Source organism: Oncorhynchus masou, unplaced genomic scaffold (assembly GCF_036934945.1).
Source record: "Oncorhynchus masou masou isolate Uvic2021 unplaced genomic scaffold, UVic_Omas_1.1 unplaced_scaffold_6301, whole genome shotgun sequence".
In the NCBI taxonomy this organism is placed as follows: Eukaryota; Metazoa; Chordata; class Actinopteri; order Salmoniformes; family Salmonidae; genus Oncorhynchus; species Oncorhynchus masou.
In genome coordinates, this window is record NW_027012731.1 from 1 (window position 1) to 13960 (window position 13960).

The 13960-nt window shown below is 39.6% G+C and overlaps 1 pseudogene; it reads right to left on the reverse strand.

The window, feature by feature from the left end:
* Positions 1-4011: 4011 nt before the first annotated feature.
* On the reverse strand, positions 4012-13102 carry LOC135536541 (interferon gamma 1-like; annotated as a pseudogene).
* Positions 13103-13960: the final 858 nt, after the last annotated feature.

Below are 13960 nucleotides of genomic sequence, written 5' to 3' on the forward strand. Positions count from 1 at the left end.
AGTTCCAGAACCCCGGGACAACACCGAATGAATGATCTCACTGTCATAGTTCCAGAACCCCGGGACAACACCGAATGAATGATCTCACATCTTTACAGTTCCGGAACCTCAATCGGAAATGATGTGACTGAGCACAATTCAATTTACATCAGGGAATTAAGATCATGAAATTAACCCACTACTCAAATATCCCTCACTCTAAGAACAACTGTAGGTCTACTTAGAAATAACAGCACTTTAACAACAGGGAATCCTAAGTGGAAACTGGGTAAAAACACACATTTTAAAAAACCAGAACCAAGACATGTAACAGGAGATATATTCAGGAGAATTTACTCCCAGGATATAAATACAGAACATTTGATCCATTGAATGTGAACCATGACATCACATCACATAGTATTACATCACCACTGTTATAAGGACCAACGGAAATCCCCTTCATACAAAGTTGATAAATATTCACTACTATAAATAATTACATCACATAATTACATTGCACTTACATTTAAAATAAATATGTTAAATAATGTTTACGTTAAATAAATAGCACCGTGAACAAGCATGGTGACCAGTAGGTGAGGAAGCTGTGAGACAGATGTTACGTTTATGTTGGGAAAGGGACTGTTTACACCTTTCTTCAGGTATCCACTTCTCCTGTGTTTGACTGCACTACAAGATTATATCATTCAATTCATGAAAACACAGCCTTCCTCTGGACAACAGCATCGTTGGTCTAAACAGAAGTCACAACGTACATTTAGAGAGACGTCATCATCTTGACCTGACCAGTGGAGTGTCCACTCTGGGAAGACGGCATTCAGACAACAATGGACTGTTAAAACTATGAGACACACAAGCACACATTTACTCACTCACTCACTCACTCACTCACTCTCTCACTCTCTGTCTCTCTCTCTCTCTCTCACTCACTCACTCACTCACTCACTCACTCACTCACTCACTCACTCACTCACTCACTCACTACTCTCTCACTCACTCTCACTCACTCTCTGCCTCTCTCTCACTCTCTCTCTCTCTCTCACACAATTCAATTTCAATTCAAGGGGCTTTATTAGCATGATAAACATATGTTAACATTTCCAAAGCTAGTGAAGTAGATAATAAACAAAAGAGAAATAAACAATAAAAATGAACAGTAAACATATCTCTCACATTCACTCCCCACTTACAGTTTTTCTCAATTGCTAAAACACAATTTCTGAAACCTTGCTCCATTTCCTGAAAACACTAAACACAAAATCTCATCTTCATCAAAACCTCATCTTCAAGCACTATTTACATAACCTCTGACTCCTCTTGCAAAATGAAACATTTGCCTCAAAACAGTTTTACCTGTGTTCAAAATCAAACACTGCTATCAAATCATAAACAAAGTGATCAAAATTATATTCACTCTCAAGCAGTCAGTTAACAATACACAGAAAAATAGAAAACACATTGTTCAAAACATACAATTCTCAGGGAGAAGTACATTTTTAATTAAAAAAAATATTCATATTTTTCCATCATTGTCCTTTGAGGAACGAAAACATGTTCTATCTTAGTAGCTCAAAATGGATCAGAAATTACTACTCTGCTTTGCTCTTTGCAATTTTGTTTTTTGTTCTTCCTCCTCCTTGTACCCCTATTTTTGCAGTACTGTACCCTGCCTCTCACAAACTTGTCCTTTGTCTCTGTGATACTGTAATTCTTGTTCTTTGTTGATATGAACCTGCAACCAGTCAACATCTATTGAGCAGTCAGTACTGTTAATAAATGGAAAGCACAATGTTCAGGGCCATACAATTCATCCATTGTACAGTATACAGCCTACAATGCACTGTACTACAGTATACAGCCTACAATGCACTGTACTACAGTATACAGCCTACAATGCACTGTACTACAGTATACAGCCTACAATGCACTGTACTACAGTATACAGCCTACAATGCACTGTACTACAGTATACAGCCTACAATGCACTGTACTACAGTATACAGCCTACAATGCACTGTACTACAGTATACAGCCTACAATGCACTGTACTACAGTATACAGCCTACAATGCACTGTACTACAGTATACAGCCTACAATGCACTGTACTACAGTATACAGCCTACAATGCACTGTACTACAGTATACAGCCTACAATGCACTGTACTACAGTATACAGCCTACAATGCACTGTACTACAGTATACAGCCTACAATGCACTGTACTACAGTATACAGCCTACAATGCACTGTACTACAGTATACAGCCTACAATGCACTGTACTACAGCATACAGCCTAAAATGCACTGTACTACAGTATACAGCCTACAATGCACTGTACTACAGTATACAGCCTACAATGCACTGTACTACAGTATACAGCCTACAATGCACTGTACTACAGTATACAGCCTACAATGCACTGTACTACAGTATACAGCCTACAATGCACTGTACTACAGTATACAGCCTACAATGCACTGTACTACAGTATACAGCCTACAATGCACTGTACTACAGCATACAGCCTAAAATGCACTGTACTACAGTATACAGCCTACAATGCACTGTACTACTAATTACAGCCTACAATGCACTGTACTACAGTATACAGCCTACAATGCACTGTACTACATCATACAGCCTACAATGCACTGTACTACAGCATACAGCCTAAAATGCACTGTACTACAGTATACAGCCTACAATGCACTGTACTACAGTATACAGCCTACAATGCACTGTACTACAGTATCCATTCTCAGACCTTCTCCTTCCCACCTTCAACAACCTGTTTGCTCTCTGAACTGGCTTATATTGGTTGTGTCGCATCATTTGAAACAGGTTAAATCAATTTTGAGTGGTTGTGTTCAATCAATGACATGTGTTCTCTATTTGTATTTGATTGTTGCCACTTGTGTTTACCAGTATGGGTGACATGTGCATTAGAGTGCAGAATGTGTTTTGAGAATGAGAATGTGTTTAGAGTTTTGCTGAAAAGTCTAAGTGAGATCTGCAAATGGTGTTTTACCATGTGAAATGGTTTAAGGTATTGACAACAGACTGTGTTTTACCATGTGAAATGGTTTAAGGTATTGACAACAGACTGTGTTTTACCATGTGAAATGGTTTAAGGTATTGACAACAGACTGTGTTTTACCATGTGAAATGGTTTAAGGTATTGACAACAGACTGTGTTTTACCAGGTGAAATGGTTTAAGGTATTGACAACAGACTGTGTTTTACCATGTGAAATGGTTTAAGGTATTGACAACAGACTGTGTTTTACCATGTGAAATGGTTTAAGGTATTGACAACAGACTGTGTTTTACCATGTGAAATGGTTTAAGGTATTGACAACAGACTGTGTTTTACCATGTGAAATGGTTTAAGGTATTGACAACAGACTGTGTTTTACCATGTGAAATGGTTTAAGGTATTGACAACAGACTGTGTTTTACCATGTGAAATGGTTTAAGGTATTGACAACAGACTGTGTTTTACCATGTGTGTTTGTGTGTGTGTGTGTGTTCGTGTGTGTGTGTGTGTGTGTGTGTGTGTGTGTGTGTGTGTGTGTGTGTGTGTGTGTGTGTGTGTGTGTGTGTGTGTGTGTGTGTGTGTGTGTGTGTTCGTGTGTGTGTGTGTGTGTGTGTGTGTTCGTGTGTTCGTGTGTGTGTGTGTGTGCGTGCATGCGTGTGTGTGTGTGGTTAGATAATATCAGTCATCAGAACTGTTTTCTTAATGTCAGTTTATTCTCTTGTAGAACTTACAGATCTTGCGTCAACTGCAAGAAACAACTCTTTATATTCCAAGAGAAAAGCATTTTTTATATAAGAAATAATAAATATTAATTAACAAAATAGATTCCTTTTGATTCATGAAAAATAAATACTCTTTTGACAATGATAAATAACTTAAATAGATTAAATAACTTAATAATAAATTAAATAAATTAAAAATAGATTAAATAACTTAACAATATAAATAGAGTTTTGTGGCTCGGGGGGGTTCCTCTAGGTACAGATCTAGGATCAGCTCCCTCCCCCAATCCTAACCTTCACTGTTAGAGGGGGAAATGCTAAACTGACCCAAGGTCAGCTTCCAGGTGTATCTTCACCCTACAGCTAGCCTTCACAGTAGACACGATTGGTCATCTACATGATGTGTGATTTGAGCCTCTGGGCTTGCCGTCTCTTCCTGCGGTTGTCCTTCTTTAGATGGAACTTCAGGGCCAGTTTGGAGGCTTTCTCGTAGATGGTAATGAACTCGGACAGAGCCTTCCCCTGGACTGTGGTGTCACTGGTCTGAGACAGAAGATACAGGCATTAACTATCAGGTAATTAGTTCATCAGGTGTCATGATGATGGTGTCTCTATACAGTAGACTATACTACAGTCATGATGATGGTGTCTATACAGTAGACTATACTACAGTCATGATGGTGTCTATACAGTAGACTATACTACAGCCATGATGATGGTGTCTATACAGTAGACTATACTACAGCCATGATGATGGTGTCTATACAGTAGACTATACGACAGTCATGATGATGGTGTCTATACAGTAGACTATACTACAGTCATGATGATGGTGTCTATACAGTAGACTATACTACAGTCATGATGGTGTCTCTATACAGTAGACTATACTACAGACATGATGGTGTCTATACAGTAGACTAAACTACCGTCATGATGATGGTGTCTATACAGTAGACTATACTACAGTCATGATGATGGTGTCTATACAGTAGACAATACTACAGTCATGATGATGGTGTCTATACAGTAGACTATACTACAGTCATGATGGTGTCTCTATACAGTAGACTATACTACAGCCATGATGGTGTCTACACAGTAGACTACACTACAGTCATGATGGTGTCTATACAGTAGACTATACTACAGTCATGATGGTGTCTCTATACAGTAGACTATACTACAGTCATGATGGTGTCTACACAGTAGACTACACTACAGTCATGATGGTGTCTATACAGTAGACTATACTACAGTCATGATGGTGTCTCTATACAGTAGACTATACTACAAAGCCATGATGGTGTCTACACAGTAGACTACACTACAGTCATGATGGTGTCTATACAGTAGACTATACTACAGTCATGATGGTGTCTATACAGTAGACTATACTACAGTCATGATGATGGTGTCTATACAGCAGACTATACTACAGTCATGATGATGGTGTCTATACAGTAGACTATACTACAGCCATGATGGTGTCTATACAGTAGACTATACTACAGTCATGATGGTGTCTCTATACAGTAGACTATACTACAGTCATGATGGTGTCTATACAGTAGACGGTACTACAGCACAGATGATGGTGTCTATACAGCAGACTATACTACAGCAATGATGATGGTGTCTATACAGTAGACTATACCACAGCCATGATGGTGTCTATACAGCAGACTATACTACAGCAATGATGATGGTGTCTATACAGTAGACTATACTTCAGCCATGATGGTGTCTATACAGTAGACTATACTACAGTCATGATGATGGTGTCTATACAGTAGACTATACTACAGCCATGATGATGGTGTCTATACAGTAGACAATACTACAGACATGATGGTGTCTCTATACAGTAGACTATACTACAGTCATGACATGATGGTGTATACAGTCGACTATACTACAGACATGATGGTGTCTATACATAGACTATACTACAGCCATGATGGTGTCTCTATACAGTAGACTATACTACAGCCATGATGATGGTGTCTATAGACTATACTACAGCCATGATGATGGTGTCTACACAGTAGACTATACTACAGCCATGATGATGGTGTCTCTACAGTAGACTATACTACAGTCATGATGGTCTCTATACAGTAGACTATACTTACAGCCATGATGGTGTCTACACAGTAGACTACACTACAGTCATGATGGGTGTCTATACAGTAGTACAGTCATGATGGTGTCTATACAGTAGACTATACTACAGTCATGATGATGGTGTCTATACAGTAGACTATACTACAGTCATGATGATGGTGTCTATACAGTAGACTATACTACAGCCATGATGGTGTCTATACAGTAGACTATACTACAGTCATGATGGTGTCTATACAGTAGACTATACTACAGTCATGATGGTGTCTATACAGTGGAGACTATACTACAGCCATGATGGTGTCTATACAGTAGACTATACTACAGCAATGATGATGGTGTCTCTATACAGTAGACTATACTACAGCCATGATGGTGTCTATACAGTAGACTATACAGCAATGATGATGGTGTCTATACAGTAGCCTATACTTCAGCCATGATGGTGTCTATACAGTAGACTATACTACAGACATGATGGTGTCTATACAGTAGACTATACTACAGCCATGATGATGGTGTCTATACAGTAGACTATACTACAGACATGATGGTGTCTATACAGTAGACTATACTACAGTCATGATGATGGTGTCTATACAGTAGACTATACTACAGACATGATGGTGTTCATACAGTAGACAATACTACAGCCATGATGGTGTCTCTATACAGTAGACTATACTACAGACATGATGGTGTCTATAGACTATACTACAGCCATGATGATGGTGTCTCTACAGTAGACTATACTACAGCCATGATGATGGTCTCTATACAGTAGACTATACTACAGACATGATGGTGTCTATAGACTATACTACAGCCATGATGATGGTGTCTATACAGTAGACTACACTACAATGATGATGGTTTCTATACAGTAGACTATACTACAGCCATGATGATGGTGCAGTAGACTATACTACAGACATGATGTCGTCTATACAGTAGACTATACTACAGTCATGATGGTGTCTATAGACTATACTACAGCCATGATGATGGTGTCTATAGACTATACTACAGCCATGATGATGGTGTCTCTACAGTAGACTATACTACAGACATGATGGTGTCTATACAGTAGACAATACTACAGCCATTATGGTGTCTATACAGTAGACTATACTACAGACATGATGGTGTCTATAGACTACCATACAGCCATGATGATGGTGTCTATAGACTATACTACAGCCATGATGGTGTCTATAGACTATACTACAGCCATGATGATGGTGTCTATAGACTATACTACAGCCATGATGGTCTCTATACAGTGAACTATACTACAGACATGATGGTGTCTATAGACTATACTACAGCCATGATGATGGTGTCTATAGACTATACTACAGCCATGATGATGGTGTCTATAGACTATACTATAGCCATGATGATGGTGTCTATAGACTATACTACAGCCATGATGATGGTGTCTCTATACAGTAGACTATGCTACCGCCATGATGATGGTGTCTCTATACAGTAGACTATACTACAGCCATGATGATGGTGTCTATACAGTAGACTATACTACAGTCATGATGATGGTGTCTATACAGTAGTAGACTACAGCCATGATGGTTGTCTATACAGTAGTAGAGTGTCATGATGATTGTGTCTATACAGTAGACTATACTACAGTATGATGTTGTGTCTATACAGTAGACTACACTACAGCCATGATTGTGTCTATACAGTAGAGCAGAGTGTATACTACAGTCATGAGTTTATACTGGTGTCTATACAGTAGTAGACTACAGCCATATGGTTTCTATACAGTAGTATACTACAGTCATGATGATGGTGTCTATACAGTAGACTATACTACAGTCTGGTTGTGTCTATACAGTAGACTAGACTACAGTCATGATTGTGTCTATACAGTAGACTAGACTACAGCCATGATGATGGTGTCTCTCTATACAGTATATGGTTGTGTCTATATAGTAGACTATACTAGAGCCATGATGATGGTGTCTATATAGTAGTAGAGCAGAGCCATGATGGGGTTTCTATACAGTAGACTATACTACAGCCATGATGATGGTGTCTATACAGTAGACTATACTACAGTCATGATGATGGTGTCTATACAGTAGACTAAACTACAGCCATGATGGTTTTCTATACAGTAGACTATACTACAGTCATGATGATGGTGTCTATACAGTAGTATACTACAGTCATGATGGTGTCTATACAGTAGACTACACTACAGCCATGATGGTGTCTATACAGTAGACTATACTACAGTCATGATGATGGTGTCTATACAGTAGACTAAACTAAATGGTTGTGTCTATACAGTAGAGTCATGATGGTGTCTATACAGTAGTAGAGTGTATATACAGTAGACTATACTACAGTCATGATGATGGTGTGTCTATACAGTAGTATACTACAGTCATGATGGTGTCTATACAGTAGACTATACACAGTCATGATGGTGGTGTCTATATAGTAGACAAGCACAGTCATGATGGTGTCTATACAGTAGACTATACTAGAGTCATGATGGTGTCTCTATACAGTAGACTATACTAGAGTGTATGATGTTGTGTCTATACAGTAGTACACTAGAGTATATGATAGTGTCTATACAGTAGACTAGACTACAGTCATGATGTTGTGTCTATACAGTAGACTATACTACAGCCATGATTGTGTCTATACAGTAGACTACACTGTATCATGATGGTGTCTATATAGTAGACTATACTAGAGTCATGATGGTGTCTATACAGTAGACTATACTACAGTCATGATGATGGTGTCTATACAGTAGTAGACTAGAGTCATGATGATTGTGTCTATACAGTAGACTATACTACATACCATGATGGTGTCTATACAGTAGTAGAGTGTATCATGATTGTGTCTATACAGTAGACTATACTGTATCATGATTGTGTCTATATAGTAGACTTTATACTACAGCCATGATGGTTGTGTCTATACAGTAGACTATACTAGAGCAATATGATGGTGTCTCTATACAGTAGAGAGTACTATACTGGTTGTGTCTATACAGTAGACTATAGTGCAATATGATTGTGTCTATACAGTAGTAGAGTGTACTTCAGCCATGATGGTGTCTATACAGTAGACTATACTACAGACATGATGGTGTCTATACAGTAGTAGACTATACTGGTTGTGTCTACAGCCATGATGATGGTGTCTATACAGTAGACTATACTACAGACTGGTTGTGTCTATACAGTAGACTATAGTGTATGATGGTTGTGTCTATATAGTAGTATACAGAGACATGATGGTGTCTATACAGTAGACAAGAGTACAGCCATGATGGTGTCTCTATACAGTAGACTATACTACAGACATGATGGTGTCTATAGACTATACTAGAGCCATGTATGATGGTGTCTATAGACTAGTAGTAGAGCCATACTGGTTGTGTCTCTACAGTAGTAGTATACTACTGCCATGATGATACAGTAGTCTCTATACAGTAGACTATACTACAGCCATGATGGTGTCTACACAGTAGACTACACTACAGTCATGATGGTGTCTATACAGTAGACTATACTACAGTCATGATGGTGTCTATACAGTAGACTATACTACAGTCATGATGATGGTGTCTATACAGTAGACTATACTACAGTCATGATGATGGTGTCTATACAGTAGACTATACTATACATGATGGTGTCTATACAGTAGACTATACTACAGTCATGATGGTGTCTATACAGTAGACTATACTACAGTCATGATGTTGTGTCTATACAGTAGACTATACTACAGCCATGATGGTGTCTATACAGTAGACTATACTACAGCAATGATGATGGTGTCTCTATACAGTAGACTATGCTACAGCCATGATGGTGTCTATACAGTAGACTATACTACAGCAATGATGATGGTGTCTATACAGTAGCAGAGGTATCACATGATGGTGTCTATACAGTAGACTATACTACAGACATGATGGTGTCTATACAGTAGACTATACTACAGCCATGATGATGGTGTCTATACAGTAGACTATACTACAGACATGATTGTGTCTATACAGTAGACTATACTACAGTCATGATGATGGTGTCTATACAGTAGACTATACTACAGACATGATGGTGTCTATACAGTAGACAATACTACTGCCATGATGGTGTCTCTATACAGTAGACTATACTACAGACATGATGGTGTCTATAGACTATACTACAGCCATGATGATGGTGTCTCTACAGTAGACTATACTACAGCCATGATGATGGTCTCTATACAGTAGACTATACTACAGACATGATGGTGTCTATAGACTATACTACAGCCATGATGGTGTCTATACAGTAGACTACACTACAATGATGATGGTTTCTATACAGTAGACTATACTACAGCCATGATGGTGTCTATACAGTAGACTATACTACAGTCATGATGGTGTCTATAGACTATACTACAGCCATGATGATGGTGTCTATAGACTATACTACAGCCATGATGATGGTGTCTCTGCAGTAGACTATACTACAGACATGATGGTGTCTATACAGTAGACAATACTACAGCCATTATGGTGTCTCTATACAGTAGACTATACTACAGACATGATGGTGTCTATGACTATACTACAGCCATGATGATGGTGTCTATAGACTATACTACAGCCATGATGATGGTGTCTATAGACTATACTACAGCCATGATGATGGTGTCTATAGACTATACTACAGCCATGATGGTCTCTATACTGTAGACTATACTACAGACATGATGGTGTCTATAGACTATACTACAGCCATGATGATGGTGTCTATAGACTATACTACAGCCATGATGATGGTGTCTATAGACTATACTACAGCCATGATGATGGTGTCTATAGACTATACTACAGCCATGATGGTGTCTCTATGCAGTAGACTATACTACCGCCATGATGATGGTGTCTCTATACAGTAGACTATACTACAGCCATGATGATGGTGTCTATACAGTAGACTATACTACAGTCATGATGATGGTGTCTATACAGTAGACTATACTACAGTCATGATGGTGTCTATACAGTAGACTATACTACAGTCATGATGGTGTCTATACAGTAGACTATACTACAGTCATGATGATGGTGTCTATACAGTAGACTATACTACAGCCATGATGATGGTGTCTATACAGTAGACTATGCTACAGCCATGATGGTTTCTATACCAGTAGACTATACTACAGTCATGATGATGGTGTCTATACAGTAGACTATACTACAGACATGATGGTGTATATACAGCAGACTATACTACAGTCATGATGGTGTCTCTATACAGTAGACTATACTACAGACATGATGGTGTCTATAGACTATACTACAGCCATGATGATGGTGTCTATACAGTAGACTACACTACAGTCATGATGGTGTCTATACAGTAGACTATACTACAGTCATGATGGTGTCTCTATACAGTAGACTACACTACAGTCTCATGATGATGGTGTCTCTATACAGTAGACTAAACTACAGTCATGATGGTGTCTATACAGTAGACTATACTACATTCATGATGGTTGCCAAGAAAAGCTGCTGATTTAAATGTTGCATAGTCTATAGGATGTATCATTAAAATATATATATATATATATTGATGCATAAGTGCATGTCATTGTGCTATGTGACTTCATCTGCTAAAATGATAAGCGATGAACATGTGAATGTAGACTATACCAGATCGGTGTTCTACTTCATGGAGGAAGCTCACCTCGATGGCCCACAGGTTCTGCAGGTGTGTCCTCAGCTCAGGTATCCTCCACAGGAAATAGTGGTTCTGGAGATCCTGAATTTTCCTTGACATATTTCAGACTCTCAATCATTTCCTGGTCCTCCGTCTGTGGTTCAGCATCTGGCTGAAGATACTCAGATACACGTCCAGAACCACACTCATCAACACCCTCCGCTCACTGTCCTGAGGGAGAGAAAGAGAGAGAGGGAGAGAGAGAGAGAGAGAGAGAGAGAGAGAGAGAGAGAGAGAGAGAGAGAGAGAGAGAGAGAGAGAGAGAGAGAGAGAGAGAGAGAGAGAGAGAGAGAGAGAGAGAGGGAGAGAGAGAGAGAGAGAGAGAGAGAAAGAGAGAGGGAGAGAGAGAGAGAGAGAGAGATAAGGAGAGAGAGAGAGGGAGAGAGAGCGAGGGAGAGAGAGCGAGAGAGAGAGAGGAGAGAGAGGGAGAGAGAGGGAGAGAGAGAGAAAATACTTAATAAAATAGAATCTTGAAACTTAGTTTTGTCTCCAGCCTAGCCCAAGGGTAAGCAGTAGTTTCACATTGGTGATATTAGCCTGAAGGGGATAACAATGTGTAACATTACATGTTACCTCAAACGTGTCCTTGGGGAAAACAGGGTTTCCGTTGAACAGCTGGTTCTTGGAGATCTTCTGAAAGAACAAGACATGATGACAATCAGTTGTTTTTCTCCTTCAACTTGCTGCAGTTTATTGCATATAGTGGACTCTTCTCCCCCTAATCACAAGTATAGTGTCTGTCAGACCTGGGCTAAATAGGTCAAATAACTTAAAATACATAATTTAGTTTGTCACGTACAATGGCAACAATGGAGTAGTCCCAAAAGTGCAAACTCCAAGCTACGTCTAAGCTAAAGCTCACCTCAGATGGAAGTGTTTGAGCCAGGTCTGGTGTCTTTGGGCCTACCTGGAAATGCACTGTTATGATAATGTCGTCATTTTCAGTTTCATTTCAGTCTCACTGACAAGTATTTCCTGCTTGGGCAGGAAGTGTGGAACTCCTCTTGGTTTTAGTCAAACATTTTATTTCTAACTCATCAACATCCAATGTTCTCCCTGTTCTGTCCTACTGTTGGCCTCCCATTAGGAAGGAGATCTCCCTGTTCTGTCCTACTGTTGGCCTCCCATTAGGAAGGAGATCTCCCTGTTCTGTCCTACTGTTGGCCTCCCATTAGGAAGGAGATCTCCCTGTTATGTCCTACTGTCTGTCTGTCTGTCTGTCTGTCTGTCTGTCTGTCTGTCTGTATGTCTGTCTGTCAGGAGAAACCCCTGTTTCCTGATTAATAATGTATATGATACTTACATAGTGGACTTTCAGTTTGTCTACGTTGCTCTTCATGTTAATTGATGTGTACTGAGCAGCATGACTCCATCCTAAAGTCACCCAGCCCATCAGCAGAAACACATGCAGCCCTTGATAACACATCCATGGCCCTCACGTCCGCTGTGAAGTTCCCTCAAAGCTCAATAGTCCTCAATCTGTGTACGATAACTTCAGTCAAAGGCCTTGACTTGAGTTGACTTAACGAGACCACCTTGTAGCTGAGGCGACCCAAGTCTTGTTCTTCTGTGTCTGTCTGACTGATGCTGAGGCTAAGACAGACAAGTATTTATAGTTGAGGCAGAGGCAGAAACATAGAGGTGTGAAGTTGTGGGTTCTCTGACTGAGCGAAGTTTCCTTTAAATCAAACACCAACACACGGCCGCTCAATAACACCTTATTTTTTAGCAGCAGAGCTAAAGGGTCTTGGGTTGGAATCCCTAGGAAACAGGTAGTTTTGACACATTCTGGGGAAGTTCTTTGGTGATGTGGGTATGATGAGGGGGAGGAAGAGAATCAGGAGAAGGTATGTGGGGAGGGGGATGTCTGGGTTGATGTCATCTTAGAATGAACAGATGAAGACCTTGTCTGCGTCCCAAACGGCACACTATTCCCCTACATAGTACGCTACTTTTGACCAGAGCCATGACGGGGCTTCGTGTTTAGTGGTTCTAGCTGATCAACTAATGAAACTGTGGTGTTTCCTCTGACTGGCTTCGTAGTAGATGATGCAGGGTTTGATGTAATACTGAAACTAACACCAATGCCATCATGCTCTTATTAGATACTGCCATACCTGATATATACCATCTGTTGGTCTCTGTCGTAGTTCTCTTTCATCATTGTAGGCTTTGCCTCCCAAATGGCACCTAGTCCCTATGTAGTGCACTACTTTAGACCAGGGCCCATAGGGGTAGTGCCCTACTTTAGACCATGGCCCATAGGGGTGGTGCCCTACTTTAGACCA